Below are 21,346 nucleotides of genomic sequence, written 5' to 3'. Positions count from 1 at the left end.
AAAAAAAAGATATATATATATACGTATATAAATATTGAGGGAAGTTGAAGAATAGGTACAGCTGTTCAGAAATGAGTGAAAACAATGAAGAAATTCGTATATTTTGAAATTTTTGTATAAAAATGGGATAAATTATTTAGTAATCCAATAGTGTTTTGCAAGTTTTAAGATTGGAGGAAAAGCTCTACACGACGATTTTCTACAAAGCAACATTTGTATCTCAGCTCAATTGGTTTCCTTGGCCGAGCTGGTCTAATACTTTCAATAGATGTTCTCTGACTATGTGATAGAGCATATTATTTATTTATTTATTATTTGTAAAATAATAATACAATTATTATTATACATTAAACATAAGGAGCACTAGCTACAGAGGCTTTCATATTTTCACACATATTTTCGTTTAATTTGTATAGCATGAATATACCTTCAGTTACCATGATGCTTGTTGGAGACACTATAAAATGATATTCAGATCACTTATAAAAACCACACACTCATACTTTCTAAGAAGCATACTTCGTTCGATACAGCTAAAATTAGATTAGATTAACGATAAAACACTGTCAAAACAACGCAGAGCACTTTACATAAAGAAGCGCGCAGAAATCGCACACTGACGACACTTTCAGACGCGTAACTAACCGTACGCAACGAAGCTCACTGGAGTTGTAAAAGGAAACTGGACTGATCCGCGTTGTTTATTGTATTTTTTGGTTTGTTGCTTGCTACTTGCATATTTGCTATATTTCTATATCTATGTATATGGATGTATGTGCAAATAAATGCAGAAATTTAAGTATATAAAATACTAAGGTGTGGCTTAAACGCTTTAAGCAATTTATGCAAATTGGAGCTTGTGCAAATCAGTGCCGCAGAATTTGGAAAAAGAAAAATGAATGGTTAAAAAGAAAAAAGGTACGAAAAGAAAATTTGGTTGCGATTCACATTTATAAAAAAATAACACACTGTTGTTGTTGTTGAAGCGGTAGAAAATCTGCCTAAAAATCAACAAAAATCCGGGTACGTTCCGATTACTTAGACCCGTCTGTCGTGGGAGCATTCTCTGCCACAGCAAAAAACAACCTCCAGCTTGTGTACTGCACTTGTGTGGTGTACCGCATGTTTAATAGGTCGCTGGAAACATTTTAATATCATTTATGTGTAAATGCAAGAGTAGAAGCGCAGAAATGGTGCTGAGCGCGTCCATAAATAGAAGGCGCTTGCTAGAAGCGGAACGCTTGTCATATTATGTGCGTCTATTAAGTTCGTGTAGAAATATGTTGTCTAAAAAGATATTATAATTCGGATTTTGGACTGAAGTAGAAAAATACCAGAGCATAATTAATGCTTATATTTCGTTTTGATTTCTGTAGAGACGATGACTTTCCGCGGTTCGCGCAGGGAAATAGGTGTGGCAAGCGGACAAGTGCACAATTAAGACAAATGCAATAGTTGTAGGCCACAAAAAACCAAAAAAAAAACATTTTTCATAGAGAGAGAGAGGGAGAGAGAACGAGAGTGTGAAAACTCGGCTGGTGGGCTCGTTTATTTACATATTTACCGCTTATGTCTCGGATCTATGAACAGCAGTGAACACAAAAAAATGTTTACCAAAGTAAATACATAAATATTTATGCATATACATAACTACAACAACAACAACTATATGATAACAACAACGTGGCTGAATTGATGTTCGTCGCTTTGGACTTTGCTCGCAAGCTTAGCGTGACGCCCGCGGCAACGCCGAATAGGTGGACAGCGGAAAAAACCGGTCGCGCCGCAAGCTGCAGTTCTCAACTAACAAAGCTGCTGTTTAAATGCTTGCTGTAATGCAACCGTTACGACAAATAATCAAAGCAGCTATTTCGGGTTGTGATCATCAGCAGCGATTAGGCTTTGGAATGCGGCAATGCGATGAGAGGGGTCTGGTGGAAATTAAGCGGCGGTTAAATTGTTGAAAAAATAAAAATTTTAATATCCAATTTATGGATTTTTTGTTTTTAATTATTTTAGTTATGAGGAGAGAGTATAAATATTTTGCATAGTTAAATACGGTGGTTTACACTTTTTTAAATGAGGCAATCTACAAGTGCCGCTGATCAGACAACTGAGCAGCTTCTTGTGGGGAATAGGAGTTATGCAAATGATTACCGAAAACTGAGAGACTAGTTTTCATATATACAGCGAGACGGAGAGGGCTAAATCGACTCGGTTCGTCATGCTGATCATTTATATCTTATATTGGGTAGTCGAAAAAGTCTTTTCGTATATTGTTAATACATGTCGTGGCAGTCGTATATCTGCAGTGCTACTAATCACATTGTGTTTTACCATATAGTGTTTGAATTTGTGATATTTTAAGCTCCATGCTACATACTTTATAATGTCTCTGACGTTTCCTTCTGGGAGTTACAAACATCGTGCCAAACTTAAATACTCTGTTCAGGGTATAAAAAGCATAAACTATTCAACGAACTTATCGCATAAGCAAAGAATCATTACAATCGCTGATTAGCAGCTTTATAATCAAGCCATAAATTTAATTGGTCGCGCATAACATTCGAAAAGATGCACAAAGGTGAGCTGCAAGAGACCCACAAAATTAAAGAAAACAAAGAAAAGCTAAGCAAAACAAAGCGAAGCGAAAAACTGGCAAGAAATTGTGAAACAGTGAGGTAAACAAGTGAGGAAGCCCCATAAATGCTATTAAAATGAAAGTCTCTATGTGTGCTTGTGTGTGTGTGATAAGCGACCATAAAAAGTTAATATTGGAAATTATCGCTTAACACTTACTAATAAACTGAACTGCAGGGCAATGCGGCATAAATCACACAAGTATCGATATACATAGCATTTGCTGTTATTTCTGGATTAAATATTTTAGTGAGAAGAATATATAAAAAAGTAATATATTGTCCAAAATAAGACTCTAAACACGCCAACAGTGAACTGGTTGTAAGTGATTTTAATTTCCGACAGGGTACTTGTCATTAGAAATAATAAAACACTCGTGAGCTAGTTCACGATTGGATGCTAACAATGGGTTTTACTATTTGTACTAATAGCTCTGAAAATATATTTTACACACTTTTCGTTTACCAATTACTTTGTATGTATTATGAGGCACGTTTGTTGGCAGTAACTGCTATTTGCCGTTATTTAATTTAATTTAAGGTCCAGTAAATATATTTACATTTCCACTTTACACTTTTTGTTGGAGAAAGTCACGATTTGCCTAGTATTTTCCGTTCACTTTCATTAAAATCACTAAATTATTACACCAGAGCATACGCACTGCCACCTTTAAAACCAACAACAGTCCAAAGCTTACTAAGATCATAGACGATGAAGCCTACCAAATGATGCAAAAGGCAAAGAGGCATTAAGCAAATACAGGAAGGCGAAAGCAGCGCAGCATGAAAAGTGTGGGCACCACCCTCCACCAGCCAGACCGATGGTGTGAGAGAGCAAATGTAACGACAGGGAGAGCTGGGGGTGAGGCGCTGTATTGTTGGCATACTTTTTGGCGCTTTGCAAGATATTTTGGCGGCTGAATTGAGGGAGTTTGAGCTTTACACATACTTATTTGTGTATTCTGCTAGAAGATGTTTTTGTTTACGCTGAGAGTTGTCAAATGAAATGTCAACAATGTGACGCGGAATTGTGTACAAGTCGCTTTTCTAGTGTTTTGGCAACATTTGCTGGCGCATGTGAAGTGTTGTTGGTGTGCGCGTTAGCTAACGATTTCGCTAGTGCACGTTAGATGGCGGCGCTGAAAGTGTGGTGAGTTTGGTGTATTTATAATGAGTATTATGAAAAGAAGGAGGAGAAGAGCGTAACCTTTACTATTACAATTAGTATATAGAGAAACGTTTCTTTAAAAATTAACACGTCTACACGTGCTGCCGCAATGCACGAAATTGCTTTTGAAACACTTACCGCGCAACAGCTGTTTAAAATTAACCACAGCGCACACTGTTTGTCTCGCTCACACATCCACAACTCCAATTGAGCGCGCGCTCTCCTAACCGCTCTACACTGGTGACACTCAAAACGCGCCTGACCGGTGCGCCGAATTCCACCACTCGCGCTAACGGTTCGTCACCAATGAAATTCGTGTCATTTTCGTAGTCAACTTTTAGGTGCGTAACCAAGTGCAACGTTGTGTCGCTACAGCGGCGCGGACAATGTGTGTGCGTGTGTGTGGGGATAAACGTTTTTGAAAAGTTACCAACAACAACAACAACAACAAAAATATTTAGTTTATGCCCAAAGCGTATCGTATATTGAGAAATCGTAGAAAAATTTCAAATTCGGTCGAACTTTGTGCAAAAGAGAATGTGAAAATGTGAATTTATACGCGTTATCTGCACTAAAACGCCTAAAAGTGGACCAGCTCTAGCTCTAGTGAAAAATTGTGGTCGTTTAATTGGAAACGTGTATTCAACGAAAGGGAAAATTTGCGAAAATCGCAACGGTAAAGGTGATGAAAAGTGAAATTTTGAAAGCAAAAAAGCGAAATTATTGTGTAATGACATTGAGCGTGGCGAGGCGAGTGGCAAGCGAGTCACGACGACGACGACCACTATAACGGCAACAAAAACGACAACAAGCTGAAACTTAACGGTGTGCGCTCTGTCTCTTATACACATCTAGATGTGTATAAGAGACAGCATTGAGCGTGGCGAGGCGAGTGGCAAGCGAGTCACGACGACGACGACCACTATAACGGCAACAAAAACGACAACAAGCTGAAACTTAACGGTGTGCGCTGGAGTAGGAGCAGCAGATCGGCGGCAAGGCAAGAAAGTGTAAGTGGAAGGATTTTCAAAAGTGAAGTGAGCCGAAAAGCATACGTACGCACACGTACGCGCTCACGAATGCGTACGAGTTCGAGCACAAACAAAGTATATGTGTCACGCACGAATGGGCACGCACACAGTCACAAATAACACATACACACAGCCATGGCAGACAGACTGACTGGCTGGACGACTGGTTGCTTGCCATGCAACTTCACCGTTACCCTGTCTTACTGCCGCACTGCCCGGAGACGTCGGTCGCAGCTCCAAATGGTCTCGTCAGTTGGTCAGCCAGCCAGTCTGTCGGTAGAGCTTCGTGCGCTCGCACACTTTTGCACATTTCTCACACCCTTCGCTGCTCCCTCACTACAGCCGCTTGGCCAACGCTGAGCGCCTGTGAGCCCACCACGTTCAACAGGATGCACTAACGAGTGTGTGTGTGTGTAAATGTGCGCTTACTTGTGTGCTTTGACGTAGCTCCCTAACTCGCCAAAAGTCTCGCGCGACTGCTGCGCGTCGCTTCGTGCGCGTTCGCGTCGCGTGTTCGTTTTGAATTATGACACACACTTCAAGGAAAGTACACACACACATATACAGCGGAGCTCAAGTAAATGACATTTGGTATTTCCCTTTCACTTATTAAATATGAAAATACCAGTAACTGACATAGTTTCGCCCCAAACACGAGTGTCTGAGTGTAAGTGTGCGTTCAGCGAAAGTTTTGCCAACAAAAAAAAAAAAAAAAAAAAAAAACAGTGTGCTCTATGATTTACGATTATAATGAAAAACAAACGGACCTTCTTCTTTAGCTTTCGCATAAGAAACAACAAAACGGCAGCAAAAATGACACAATTTCGCGTGTGGCGCCTTAAAGTATACTTCAGCTAAGCGATGGTGTGCCAAGACGCTGTGTTTGCTTGTGCACTGTTTGTGCTGCTTTTGGCGTTGAGTTGATTGTGCGAAAATCTTAAGGCCATTTATTAAAACTGATGATTCGCGTTTACATAACAGAATCGCTAAATTGTTGCATACTTTTACGAGCGCTTTAAACTAACAATTGGCAAAATTGGCAGTGGGAAACAATTATTTCGAGTTTAGTGGGAATTATAAAAACAAAATTCGTGAAAAAATATACGAAAGTGAAACAAGCAGCTGAGGAGACTCAATTTCAAGAGGGCTTAGTTAGTTTGGGCATATATAACTTTATGCGACTTGCAGAAAAACTACTTTAAGTGTGGAACTCATGTTCTTGATTACTAAGAACTTTTTGAGCATGAAAAAATTAAAATAAAAAAAGTTATAGTTTTTACTTTAGGTGGTACTTGATGGTAGCTCTTGTGCAATTTTAATATAGTGCCATAAACAAGGTGTCCTATCAGCCATCTCCGCCAATCAATGGCTTTCAGGTGCTTAGCACACTGATGGAAACTTTGTTTAGCAAACGTTCGAAACCCCTATATGGTTTTTCAAAATGAATCGGTGTAAGATGTGTAGCTCGAACGACTAATGCTTCATTAAACTAACGCTCTCGAAGAATATTGCACAAAAATTTCACGAAAATGTATTAAACAAGAAAAAAAGGTCACTTCGGCCCTCCAAAAGTGCATTTCTTATGGCTTAATAATCTTTATTTTGATTTTGATCGGCCAGTTTGTATGACAGCTATATGTTTACTATAATAGTCCGGACATTCTCTCTCCATCCGTCCACGAACTCGGCTAGCATCTTTCAAGCGGAAGTGCTGGGCATAGGGAAGACCTGCGAAGCTTTATTGAATAACTAGAAGACAATACATAAAGCAGCAATATACACGGACAGCCAGAAGGCTTTCCTAGCCTTGTCATGGCACGTGACTAATTTCAGCATAGTCCTTAATTGCAAGAAGGCACTGAGCTCACTAAGAGAAAAGCTCCACCTAGACTTGATCTTTGATCATTTCTCGCAACGAAAAAGCAGACGAGTTGCCAAAGGCAGGAGCTTTGATAAATGAACCCGAGGCAGTATTAATTATCAGCTAGGATCGATCAGGAGAGAGCTCAATATATAATTCCAAGAATTGGCAAATAATAGATAATAATAAGGAAAAAATTTTCCATTCTTTCCGTGAATGTCCTGCTTTATCGCAGATCCGACACAGAATAAGTGGAACCCATAGCACCAACCCTTGAATGGATGTCTGCAAAAGGCATATCGGACGCTAGTAGCTACATCGAAACCACAAAATGAAAGAGAAGGCGAAACTTTGCAAACTCGTAACTCATCACTTTAACGTAAAGTTAGGCAATTTTTATATATATTTCTTTAAAAGCAAAGCGCCGAGTTCTATCAAAATAATTTGGCACTCAAATTTATGCGCTGGCTACGTTTGAGTCTGCCATCTCCATTAAATTTTATCTGAGTCCATTCGTCTTGGACTTGATTTGAGCTGTGAAAGTATGCTACAATCTTCCATGCTTGTTGTTAGCCCGCGCGTACATCACAGATGCAAAAAATGAAAGCCAAGGGCTTACAATGGCGAGTGCTTCAACGTACGCGAACCTTCCCAAGTCAATAATTCAACGAGATATTGAAAAATTAAAAATTCAGCAGCAGAAGCAGTGCGCCTGCATGACTAAGCAACCAGCACACACACCATACGCAACACTACGCGTCGGCTTGCTGCTACGTAGGCGCTTAAACACCGGGAAGTGTGTTGGTCCACACTTTGCCTTTCATGCAGCTTCATTACTTGTAATATTTAAGCGAGCATCTGCATATTAAACAATGTATGCCTCAATAACTGTTGTGTGGCAAGCACATACGCGCCACGGCAACAGCAAAAAAAGGCATGCTTTGCCCAAAAAAAAAAAACATAAAATGTATATATTTGTGTGAAGATGTACGTAAGTTTGTGGACATATGTATAATATATCCTTTTACTATCTACGGTTATCTCATGCGCCGCAATGCCGCAAGAACCACAGCGTTGCTGTCGGGCTTCACTACTTTTCTTCTTACTCGCCTTCCAATACATTTTACAACTTAATCCTGTTGTAGAAAGGATTGTGAAAACATCTATTCTTTGTGTGTGTGTGGGGCTGTGTGTGCGTGTAAGCGGAAGTGATGGTTGGCTGCAGTTGCTGTTGAATATTTCAGTTGGCTTTACCACTTCAGTCACTAAAGTCAAGTACACTTGATGTGCGTTGTGTGTATGTTCACTTTTGCTGTTGTTGCCTTGGCATCGTAATTTCTATTACGCTTGCTATCCGCCATGCTGCCATAAATACGCTGCAGATCATGATGCCAGCTCCTTTGTGTGTGTTGCGTTTGGCCGGCGTTGCTTGCGCGTATAAGTAGAGTTAAGCGCTCGAGTTAATCTGCATGAGATGACAAATGAAAAACGAAAATTAATGTTTTTTCTGGTTTCTTTCTTAGTACGGATGTGCTATTATGCTTTTATGCATCATTGTTTAGCTCGTGTAGCGCTTAATATGATTGCTTGTATGTGTGCTGATCCGCCGCTTTGTGTGGTTGTGCTTGTGTGTGTGTGTGTGCTGACCGAAATTCTACTAAAACGCTTGCCACAGCCTGTTCAGTGGCTGCTAAAGCTAGCGATATCTGACTGCTCCATTTTCTTCCGAGTGACTGTGTGTTGGATTTGCGTGTGTATATGTGCATATAATATGAAATCTTGCGTATGTATAGGAATCAAGATATAGAGAAAACAACAATCACTTTATGTATGCTGACATAGTAAGCTAGCTGAGTTTTCTTACCGCTCGCGGTCTATGAGGAAAAATTATGATACTTGAGAACTATAAACAAATTTCAGTGACGTTCTGGCGATTAGGAGTCTTTGGAACCGCTTTTAATTTCGAAGGTTCCTCGAAAAATTTTCGGTATTTGTAAAGATAGCATAGTGTTGTGGATTGTACTGTATGGTATAATGTATAAGGAATAAACATTAACCCCTTGAGAGATGAGTGAGAGAGTGACTATACCAACCTTAAGGCGGATAAATATAGAATAAATCAAAATCTTAGGCCCTTAGAGTTTCTAAGTTCCGAAGTCGAAAGAAAGTAATCCGACTTATGACGGACCCAGATAATCGCACTAAACTAGTTTAGAAAGCCACCTTTAGTCACGATACTATCCGTGAACTAAATAAAAAATATTAAGTACCGGTTCTTCTTCTTCTCTACTGGCATAGACACCGTTTCTTCTTTTTGCAACGTGGCGCCAATTGGAAATTCCAAGCGACCTGGTCCTTCCAAGTGGTCTTCTCTACGGAGAGGAGGTCTTCCTGTTCCTCTGCTTCCCCGGCGGGTATTGCGTCGAATAGTTTCAGAGCTGGAGTGTCTTCATCCATACGTGCGGTCATTAATGTCAACGTCGTGGTATACGCGCAAAGGGCCGTAAAACTTTCGCAGAACCTTTCTCTCGAAAACTCGTAACGTCCACTCATCAGCTGTTTTCATCGTCCATGCCTCTGCACCATATAGTAGGACGGGAATAATAAGTGACCTACAGAGTTTTTTTTTTGTTCGTCGAGAGAGGACTTTACCTCCCAATTGCCCACTCCGTACAATGTAGTACCTGTTGGCAATATTCCACACTTGCCGAAAAGCGGAGACGTAAGTTCCGTCATTCCTTAAACGAGGAAACATATCCGGCAAACTTGAGCCAAAAACAGGGGCTCCGGGAAGCAATAATCACTACAAATCTCTGTCAAATTGTGAAAATTAAGCAAACATTTACGTTCTGGTCTGAAAAATGTTTTAAATTTTGTGCAACTCCTTTGCCTTCTGCTTGCACATGCCCCATTTGAAGAGTTCACTTTTATTTTCCCTAACCTCATTTTAGTGGTATTTATTTTGCGTGACACATATTGCAATTGCCATTGCTTTTAAGACACTTGGCGCATTGCCAACCCCCTTTGACTGTTGACCGACCGACCGACTAGTGAAAGGAAGTAAGTCACTCGCTGTACTCAGTCAGCCGGCGTAAGTTTTAAATTGCCAACAACTGTGGGGAAACAACACAACAATTGCGGCGCAGCATTTGAAATGCGCTGCAAACGCTGGAGACCCGCAACACTAAGCCATGTGACTGCGACACCGCTGCATGCCCAATCAATAACAACAACCGAAGCAGCACAAAAACAGCGCTCATGCAATAACGGTATTGCAGTTGCCGCACAATACCAACTGACGGTCGCGCCCGAGCGACAGTTGAGCGAAGCGCGCCTGCCATTAGCACTACAGCTCACCGCAAACTTGATTACGTGCAGCAGTGGCAGCGTCGAATGGCCTCAAATGTTAGCTGTCAAGTTGGGTTTGCACAACTCACATGTCTGCGTGGTTGGCAAACACCTTGCGACTGATTGATGGTCGCGCACCAGCAGTTGCAACGCGGCACTCTATTCACTGCAAGCTTAAAAACCAACACGCGTGTGTGTGTGTGTTTTGCTGCGAGAAAATATTTTATTTTTAAATTTGTTATTTTCGTTTGGTTTCTTTGGGGTTTGACCTTGTTGCCACTGCCGCAGCATATTTGTATGCAAATGTCTTGCAATTATCAAGTTCCATTGCCACTTCCTGCCGTCGGTTGGACATAAGCGCCTCTTTAGCGCCACTCTTCACAGCGCTTACGCGGCTGACATAAGTTGACATTAACCTTTGCTTTGCTTGGCTTCCGCAGCGGGTACACGCCTATAATGGGTGTACGACGACCGTGTGGCTACATAAGCTACTTGCAACATGGCCGACAGCTGAAAACATGCGCGGCTAATTAACACGCTCTTAGCCTACGCTCTGTTGTGGCTGTGTGAGTTCGTGGGTTCACGTATTTGTGGAGGAGGCAGGTTAATACGTGGCGCGATGGTCATGGCACGCGTCTGCTGCGCCGCCGTTGGCATCTCGCTACTTGCGTTTTTATGTTTCTCTTTCAACACGCAAACATCGTGTTCGGTTTTTTGTTTTATTTGGTTTTATCTCTGTCTGTTGCGCACTTTGGCTGCGGCTTTCGTTAATTAAGCCTTAGCGTGCTTCATGCGGCATATACAGCCGCAAGTTGCACTGACGCTTGTAGTTCCTGGCTTCTCGTTTTACAAATATACTTGCTCATACTTCGCACTACTCCTCAGCCCTCACTAGCGCTAACGGTTGTCCTTTCTATGGCTGCTAACCTCTACCATTAGATTACATTAGATTGCAATTTAAGCCGATTGTGTTGCACGCAACATTTTTAGCTTTTAGTCATGCTTTCTTGCTTATGGAATTTTGTATACTTTCTTATTTCTATTTTCGGTCAATATTTACCCAAAATTTGCAGTACTCTTGGTTTAAGTTTTCTCCTGTTTTTTATTCGTTTCTTTATCAGTAACATTCTTCTCATGGAAAAAACCTAAGGCCTAAAGTCTAAGCTTTTGGAACTTTCTTCACTTAGCTTTTATCACTGTGTAATTCAGCTCAAAATATTATTTCAAGCTTTTTAACTACTTTTCAAAACCTCGAATGCGTTATATAGTCTGGTTGCTTGCAATTCAGCGCGATTCAGCTTGTTGAAAAGAGCAAAAAGGCGTATAAAGTCATTTGCCAGACTATTTTAGTAACATTCAGCGCACTTAAGTTATCAATTCAGCTGCAAAATGAGACACATTTTAGGAGACTTAGCGCTGAATACGAAAACTATTAAGTAAAATTTTTACCATTTTTCGTGTATTCACATTTATTCAACAATTCTATCCATTTTAGTTATATTCAGCGCATTTAGGTTATCTGTGACCCAATTCAGCTGGAAGATTAAAACAGATTTCAGGGGTCTAAGTGCTTAATACGAAAATTATTAAGTAACATTTTACCATTTTTGCGTCTTCAAATTTATTCAACAACATTAAATTTCATTCAGCGCCATTCAGCTAATATTCTAAATTCATAAAGAACTATTTTTGAAAATATTGCAAATTTTATGTGAGAATCAGCACTTAAGCATACTTTTATAATATCTTTGGCGTTTCTTATTAATATTCAGCTTGATTGATTTTATCAAAAAACAAACACTCACACCTAAAAATGGATAAAAGATAAGACGCTAACATATTCAGCACTTGGTTTGAATAATTTAGGGTATACATAATATAATTAAAGTTGGATGCAGCACATAGCACTTACATTCAGCGCAATTCAGCACAGTTCAGAGCACGAAATTGGTTTTAAAAACTTAAAATAAAATCCATAATAGCATTTTCATTGGAGTATACACAATTGCTCCCACTGGAGTCAATACAAAATGGTTGCCGTTGCATAAATAAACAAATAACGTTGCAACAACAGCAGAATTGGTCAAATGTGTTGATAGCGCGARATAAAATTGACATTTGCTGGTTTGATGACTTGCAAAAAAGCAATCACAAATAAATATAAAATGTAGCAAAGCAAATAACACTCCCATAAAGACAACAACATTAATTTGCACAGTCCCACATATTGCGTTCATGAAACATTTATGTAAATACATATATATATATATATATACATATTTGTTGGAAGAGTTGTGTCATGCATTTTAAATTACTTTTGAAGGAAACTGACTACATCCGAAGATGAGAACGCGCTGTGTATTTACGTATGGCGTAAATATGTACAATATATATGTATATGTATATTAGCCAAACGAAAATGGCGCAAAATGTAGCGGCACTGACAATATTCGTAGTAACGGAAATTGATATGTGAAAAATGTAATGTAAAAAGCCAAAAAGTGATAAAACACACCGACAGACATATTTACATAAATACATATTTGTATATGTGATTATGCAACATTTTTGTTGCATGCACCATGCGCTTTTATACGTGCAAATGCACATGTGTTGTCATTCCATTACAATCATGTCAATAAACTGACAATTTATGGCATGACATACATAACATAATTCATGTCTTGCCACAGCAGCAGTGTGTGTGTATGTGTGTGAAGGATATCTGATATTTATTACATTCGTTTTCTTGTCGGTTTATTTACCGGAGGCTGCAATACACAAAACTATGGCAATGAAATATTTTCTCAGGAATTTATTTCTTTCGACTGACATATTCAGCAATGTGCTATGTTTGCTTAATATACTGCTGAATTGTATTTAAAACAACTTTGGGTGATTTTATGGAATGAAAGTAATAATAGGTGATGCAGAAACCATTTTGGAATTATGCTGAATCGCTTAAATTGGCGGCTAATCGAATTCAGCTTGTAGAGAAAAAATATGAAGTAGTTATTCAGCGATTAGGTATGCCAATAACGATATCGAAATAGAATTATCCCCATGCAAACTATATTAGAAAATACAAAAAATATATTGTTTCTGAATTTTATTAAGATACGTTATATATTAAGCTTCAGATGCGGTACAAAGTCAACCGGAAGTTCAAAAATATTTATGTTAAGTAAAAGACAGACCCGATTTTACCTAWTTTTGGCAAAAGGGCATTGTCATGACAAAACTACTTATTCTCTTCAAATCTCAATACTAAAGCTCACAGAATGACCGGTGTATTCGGACCGGTGAGATCTAGATATTTGGTGTCTGGGCTTACAAATATGTACATTAAATCATATAGAAGGCGGAGCCACACCCACTTTTAAAAAAGTTTAACTCACAGGAGCATGGGACACCGACTAACCGACTTCTGTTGACTGCCAAGAAATCTATGTATGTGGCCAGTTTCACCAAAATAACTAAATTTCTAATCAAGTTATCGTTTACACAGACAGACGGACGGGCATAATTTATAATAAAAAATAATATTTTTGATGTCAGATCCTTTCCATGTACTTTTAAACGAACTCCTTCATACAATTTCCCACAGGGTTGCAGCGCTAGCTAAAAGCACACAGCCACACACACGTAACTGATTTATTTGCTTTTCTTATCGTCTTACACTCATTGTTTGCTGTTTTCTTGGCTCGCTTTCCAGTCGTTTACCTGCCCACACTGCGCTCGCTGTGGCAACTTAATTATTTGTGAGCATAAATAAATTGCCCTTGTTTTAACTACGGCCAAGTGCCGTAGTGTGTGTATGTGCGTTTGCGCCTTGCTTTGTGCTCATATTTGATTAATCAATTGCCTTTCGCATTGCTGACGACAGCAATTGCCGAGTTAACGATAAGGTGTTAAATTAGCTGGAAGGCGGTCGGACATGGAGCTTTCACAACTTTAAGAGTGAGCTGATAATTACGCATTGCATTATCATACTATGATTTGCTATGCACCATAAAGAAGCAAATTGTTTTCAATTTTCAGAAGTCTGACTCAACATTTCCTTGAGAATAAAACACAATTCTAGGGCAAGGACATGTAACAGTAATTTTCACAAGCTTTCTTGAAACCAACTTTACTCCATTAAGAAAGTTCTGCATTGACTGAAACAAATGGCTGTCCGATGGTGCACGGCCAGGGCTATATGGTGAATGCATCGAAACCGCCCAGCCAAGCTCTTCCAGTTTTTGCCGAGTCATTAAAGATGTGTGCGGTCTGACGTTGCCCTGATGAAAGACGGAGCCCTTTTTGTTGGTCAGTTCTGGTTCCGTTTTTTTTCGATTGCCTGCTTTAATCTCACCAGTTTTGGACAGCCAAATGTAGAATCAATCGTTCGGCTGGTGCAGCTCATAGTGAATGATTCCTTCCAATCCCACCTAACACTCAGCATAACCTTTCGACGCTCAATCCAGGCTTTGCGACCATAGAAATTTGTTCATAGATACATTTGTTGATATTTCTGATTGGAAGCAGCGCTTTCAGTGAGAAGCCAAAGAAATGCACATTTCAGTTTCAAAAGCTTGACTAGGGATGTGCTAAATAAAAAACGCCAAAGTTCAAAAGTTTAGCAGCAATTAAAGGTATTGCAGACATAATCTCAACAAATTAACAAAAAAGAAACGGCCAAGAGCCGTTATAAATATTTGCTTGAAATTCCAGTCAACTCGTTTATCTCTTCTACCGATTTTCGGTATTCTCTACAATATTTGCTTGAGTCTCACACTCAGTGTAGGCAAACCCAAAAGTTTGCTGTACCATTTTGGCACTTAAGTTTGCCCATTTTTGTGGCACGCTAAATTAGCCATTCCTGCAGACTTCGGCCTAAAATTTTCTGGCTAACGGTAGTTGTGTGTATGCTAATTGCGTGGGTTGATTTATTTCCCGGCAGAGACATGAATGTCTACATACGTACATGGCCAGCTTAGTAGGCACTACCTGCCGCCAGCTCACGCTGCGCTTATCTGCAAACGCTCCGGCATGCCACTGTGGCTACATCAGGTTTTCCGTAGCAGCCTCCCTGAAGTTAGGCGCTCCATTTCTTTACCTCCGCGCAAGGTAAAGTGGCCTCAGTCACGCTTTATGATCCACCTGAGGTTGCTGCATCACCCAACTGAGTATAATGGACAGCACCAGGTTCAGCTGCATGCTCAAGGCTGTAAGCAGGAGTGTGTGTGCTTTCTGTTGTCTTTCCCTATTTTTCTACCCGTCGAGCAAACATAACATTTGCGGCTTTGTGGAGCAGTCGCTAAAAAAAACACACACACAGTTGGCAATAGCTCGTGGTTAGGATAACAGTAACCCAGCTGGAGCTGAGTATAATAACGAAAGTTCCCGTTATTGACAAGAAATGCCAGTCAATTAGTTTGAGGTTAGGTTTGCCTAGAATAATACAAGTGCGCATGCAAATGTGGTAGAGCATTGAGAACGTTCAAATAAAGATGGCAGCATATTTGATTGCTTTTCCGAGCACAAACACACATACCTGCCTTTGACGGTTTGCTTATTTGGCCTCTTGGCAATGTTATAAAGAATATAATTGAAAAGAAAATGGACATGAATGGGGAAACGCATGGAGCTGCGTCAAATTACCTCACTCAGTGCATATACAGCATATCCGTAGGCGCTGCATTGACTTTTGCCAGCGGTGCGGTGATGTTCTGGGGATGATTGCAGAAATTGAGTGCCTGGTTTCCGCTTCCTTATCTTGCAAACCACAAAAGTATACAATCGAGATGGTGTTTTAGGCTTTAAAAGTAATTGAGTATATATATGGGCTTAACAATATTGTCAATTGGTATCATTAGTATTCGTTCATGTTGTTGTTGTCGCAGTGGAAGGTATTCAGAAAACTGCTTCAATGGGTTCGTGTCGAATATTTCTAATAACCTAATAATCTTGTACTTTAATCAGAAAAAAATATTTAATCAACTTTACTCTAAAGAGCTGAGGTTTTGTAAGTAGAGTGTCAGATAAAAATTCGAAAATTAAGCTATATATTTCTCTATCACAAACCGAACGATTTTGGAAGTCCCTTCAAGAGGTATAACTACTTCTTTGCTTTGATTCAATGATGGCATTACTTCTGCGAAGACATCTAAACTGAGCCTCATCGACATTAACTCCAGTCCACAAACTTGTGGGAGCAAGAGAAAGAGTTGGGTATTTTCTTAAAAAATTTTATTACACAATATATGCCTTGCTCCCTGAAAAATCACATCAAGTCCTCGTTTTCCTTGCATAAAGCGACAATTCAAAAATTAATTTTTATTATTTCTTTTCACAACCAAAGCTTGCTCTCTCCTTGTACGCTCATAATTGTCAATGGAATCGCTTGTTCTACACGCAAAAACTTTTGATCATAAAAGTGCTAGCATTTAAGAAGTTCGTGTTTGGCCAACAAGAGCCATAAAAGGAAAATACAAGAACGGCGGATGGAGGTGGAGTCACGTTGCCTTCTTTCAGCTTTCAGCTTACTTACGCCATTCCGCCGTTTCTGCGTAATCGATTTCGATTTTCCACGAGTCGTGCGCTGCCACAGAACTACCGCCGTCGTCTACGCGGTCGTTGCTAGTAGAACTAAGCAAAGTATGCAAAGTATGCTTTATGTTGCCTTGACTGCGGTGTCCTCTGGTGTCCTTGCCGAAAATAGTCGACTAAAAATAGTTAAACTTGAAATTTGAATATTATTGGAGCATTTGTTCGGGCACAGCGGTTGGCAAGTTTAACACATCGACTAAAATTTGCACGAAATTGAAAGTAGTTTGAAACGCTTGTAATATAACAAAATGCTCTCTTTAAAGAGCCTTGACTTAGTTAGGTTACTTGCTTAAGAATTAAATAGGGATAGTGGTTTATTTTGTCTATATTTTTAGAGTGGAATTTTCTTGACTCTGGACTGCATTCCTCATCTTCCATACGTTCTTTCAACTACCCCTTCGTAGTTTCTTCTATTTATAGCCGAATATCGATTGAAGTCTAAGAGCACCACAGTTTGTTAGAGACTTCGGCTATATACGTTATGCTCTTTCGATTCGACTCTCAATAAGATCACTGGATGTCAATCATTTATGTTTTAAATATTGGAAGGATATTATCACAAGAGGTTTAAATCCCATTTATTGGAAGATTACAAAAAAATCGTATATTTTATATATTTCTCATGATTCAGCCGACGGAACCCGATGCCCCTTCCTCCGTTACTACGACTGTCGGGTTTATGTAACCAGAACGCATCCGAATTTTTATCCGGCGAAGGACTATCAACTCGGTATCTGCCACTATAACAACAACAACAACATTTACCTACCACTGCCCTTATACCGACCAAAATCATAGTAATTTCTTCACCAATTTATGTATCAAAATGCCCTTGCTTAGACAGTAAAAGTGAGTCATCCTACATTGGTGAAGGTCGTGTGGTGATCTTATAAGCACGTTTGTCTCCTTTCCAATAGTTTATTATTTTGCTCTTTTACGAGCCTTAATCTAATAGTTTGAGATTCCTTTTCGCTTAGCAACTGCTGCTGCTATTTGAAATGTTTCCTCATTGAAATGCTGAACAAGTTTTATTTCATTATTCGATTTCCTTTGTTTCATCTATTTTTCGCGTCGCCGGTGGCGTCTTCGCGTGACCCCTTTTGCACCAAATTAACTTAGGCTTTGTTCACTTACGTCGCACTCGTACCAACGACAGTTATCTGTGCTGTCAGTCACGCCTGCATAGCTGCTTTCATGTTGCCTCTTTGTTCCGCAATAACACAAAACTGTCACACTCACTCGTCGACAGCACCAGCCGCCGCCGCTTGGTCTACCTTTTTCGGTGCATTGAGTGCTGGGCTTCTGCTCGCCACTGTTTTTAATTAAATTTAATTGTCCGCAAGTGTCTTTGGCGCTCACACTCTCCTGAGGTTTGTTTGTTTTACCGTTGTTACGGTAAAAGTACTGTATATTGTTGCAGTGCAATTGACGTTTTCCATATGCCGTTAGCGCACCCGGAATTAGCCACGCTTGAGGCATGAAAACGTGACTGTAGTATGGGCCAGCCACACGCGCATTTCCCATTTTCGGGCTTGTGAATATATGCGGTTGAAAGCCGAGTGGTGCGGCAGTAGGGCAGACGCAGAATATGAAAAATCTTGTAAAACCTATCCAAAAATATGAAAGATTCCGCACAAGAGCTTGATTTTGAACTTTCAGTTTGCTATGTGCGTTAGTGATCCGATATCAGCTATTCCAATCAAATGCGAAATTGCAGGTCGATATTTAAAAAACTGAAGGACTGATGCGCCAATATGCAGACAAATGGACGGACTCAGCTGTTCACGCTGATTGGAAAGTAATAGGACTGAGTTGATTTCAAAAAATTAATTGAACCAATCGTTTCAATTCTTTAAAAATTTTCAAAATAGGCTGCTTCTGCGTCGATGCAGCACTCCGGAATAGCCTTGAGAGCCGAGATGCATGCTACTTGGATGCCCTTTCGTCGGCCTTTTCAGGCAAGGAAACAAAAGAGTCCGGGAGCCACACATCTGGGCTGTAGGGCGGCTGCGGAAGCGTTGCGATCCCGGTCTTGGTTAGGTAGCAGTTTACAAGAAAGGCGGTGTGAGCCGGGGCATTGTCGTGGGGCAACTTTCGATCGGCTGCGATGTCTTGTGGATGATGCAATTGACCTTTCGTTTGAGGCCTTGAGGACTTCGACGTAAAAGACAATGATTTTGATGTCGAAAAAGACAATTAGCATCGTTTTCACTTTGAATTTGCTCATTATTCCCTTCTTCTCCCCTTTTTTGAGCAAGGAGACGCCGCCTCCTAAGTACATGTAGTCGCGGCGGAAGAAAATCAGAACTATTACTTTCCGGAAGAAGACTGTATAGTTACTTCAGAAAGTAACTTTTACATCTATACATATTTGCGGTAGGTTCACTGTCAATATCCAACTACAGTACTCGGCTGGATTCACAGAAGACTAAATATAACAGTCTAAGTGTGATTTGGCTGCCATGCTGAGGGAGCAGTCATCTAACCTAACTTGATATTTTTCAAGTATCATTTCTTGTACAAAGAGGACTGAACCCGAACTTAAAGGCTTCTCGAAGGCTGCACCGGCGACGAATTTTATATAGTTGATTTCAAAAAATTCGCTGGCCTCTAAATGTTAGTAAAAACATGTAAATTTTTTTAATTTTAGATCCAAAATTTTTTAATTCTATCGAAATGTCAGCCTTAGCAGTCACTAAAACGTAGCTGTGCTCGTAAAAGATATCAGCTAATGGTTTAGTTGCGACTTCAAGCGCAGCAAGAGCAATTAAGAGCGCTGGAAAAAGTTGGGCATAAATATTTGCATGTCAAGTGCAAGCGAAAAATAGTTGAAGAGGGAGCAAGAAGCACACGCACACATGTACAGCATAAAAAAGCAAAAGGACAAAGAGGATATGCTATGCAAGGATAAATATGTACCGGCTTGTAAGTTTATTTTAGCACACAAGTGCGCAGAGCTACACATACATACATGCAACCGCACGTTTCTAAGTATGTGTGCGCGTTCGTGCTCTATATGCGCTGCATATATGCGTGCGTCGTCGTGGCACTTTCCCTTTTATTGTGCAAAACAACAAAAGCACACACGCCGCTCGCAGCGCAACTATTTGCTCTTCATGTTTATAATTATTTACTCACATATATATATAGATATGTATGTATGTGTTTGTGCGCTTGCATGTTAAATAAGTTGTCCGCACATATGTTCGCCTAGATCCGCGCTCATTGCAATGCAACACGCACTGCATTGTCCCAGACGCTTTGTTTGTGTTTGTGTGTGCGGCGCTTTGGTTGCCTCGTTGCCGCCATTTAATACACGCCGTATGGCTGGCGTCGCTCTGCCAGCAAACGAGCATTTAATTTAGACAATTTATGGTACCGTTACAAGAGAATATGAACGCTGCTGTAATTTTAATTTTCAAATCGCAAAAAAGCCAGAAATCTGAGTTGGTGAGGATGAGAAAAAATAGGCAGCGTCTTCGAAAGAGGTTTCCGCAGAGCTTCTAACTCAAAGGTTCCAAATTCTCGTAATTACTTGTCTAATGTGTAATCACACAACTTCCGAAAATTGCTTTACGATTATATAAAAATATATGTAATATTGGGCAGTCGAAAAAGTCTTTTCGTATTTTGTAAACAGATGTCGTCGCTGTCGTATATTTCCAGTGCTACCAAACACATTTTGTCATACCATGAAGTGTTGGAAATTTGAGATTTTAAGCTTCATTTAACCAAAAATAAAAAAATTCGGGATAGTTGAAAACAGTTGCGGCTGTACATATTCGAAAAGTTGAAGTTTGATTCGGAATATGAACAGACTTTTTCTACTACCCAATATGTAATATATTCATTAAAATTCTGGAAAATATTGACAATAGCTGCCACTTTCTGCACTTGGTATACTTTAAGGCGCCCTGATTGGCCTCCAACCAAAATGACGCTGCTTTGAATTACTTCTAGCTCACTGCCCACATTCGTTAGGCTAAACAAAAACAGACAGTATTGTGGCCTCACGCATTTAGAAAAAACTAAGAAAATCATCTGAAATTTATCTGAAAATAGCGCAAATAAGTGACAATGCTGAGCTCCAATAACGTGTCGGCTATTTAACGCGCGCTCGTAGCACGCACTGCCGTCCCCTCTCTCTGCTCACGAAAGAATTGGCGACAACGCACCCCACACTAGCAGCAGCTAACAGTGCGGAAACGTGAAGGCATGCAAATGTCAAACTGCCAGCAGCGAAGATGAGAAATCAAAAAATTCTGCGGATTTCGTTGACAATCAAAGCAAAAGCGTCAGTGGCAGTGCGCGCTGCATGAGCTTAGCCAACTCGCATTTGAGTGCGAATAATTCTCAGTTAAGAAATCATTGCCGTCTGCGTTTTGTGGCACAACTGGTGAAAGTGGTGTGGAGTTGTTGCTTTTTGGCCGTTATCTATGGCGTCGTTGTGTCCAGTATCGCAGCGCGTTTGGCGTCAACGAAACGCAGCAACCGCCACGATTTATGGCAAGATACATACATACACACATCACTTTAACTTCGCCATAAAAAGTCTCTAACAATGGCAAAACAGACGCTCGGCAGCGAAAGGCAGCTCTGACAGCTGTCAATCAATATTCATGTTTCTTGTTCCGTTCTTTTTACCGCGAGACAAAAAAATTGACGAAATATGGAAAATTTTGATTTTTGGTTAGAGAGTGATAGC

The 21,346-nt window shown here is 40.1% G+C and overlaps 1 protein-coding gene across 1 annotated transcript in view; it reads right to left on the bottom strand.

Annotated features, from left to right (window-relative positions):
• The window catches only part of LOC108978401 (probable 4-coumarate--CoA ligase 3), a 145,132-nt gene that overhangs the window by 9,456 nt on the left and 114,330 nt on the right, over positions 1–21,346 (bottom strand). The gene's annotated exons all lie outside the window — the stretch shown is intronic.

The sequence above is a fragment of the Bactrocera latifrons genome, unplaced genomic scaffold (assembly GCF_001853355.1).
Source record: "Bactrocera latifrons isolate USDA-ARS-PBARC rearing strain unplaced genomic scaffold, ASM185335v1 scaffold_121, whole genome shotgun sequence".
Taxonomy (NCBI): Eukaryota; Metazoa; Arthropoda; class Insecta; order Diptera; family Tephritidae; genus Bactrocera; species Bactrocera latifrons.
This window is presented reverse-complemented; position numbering and strand designations above follow the sequence as displayed.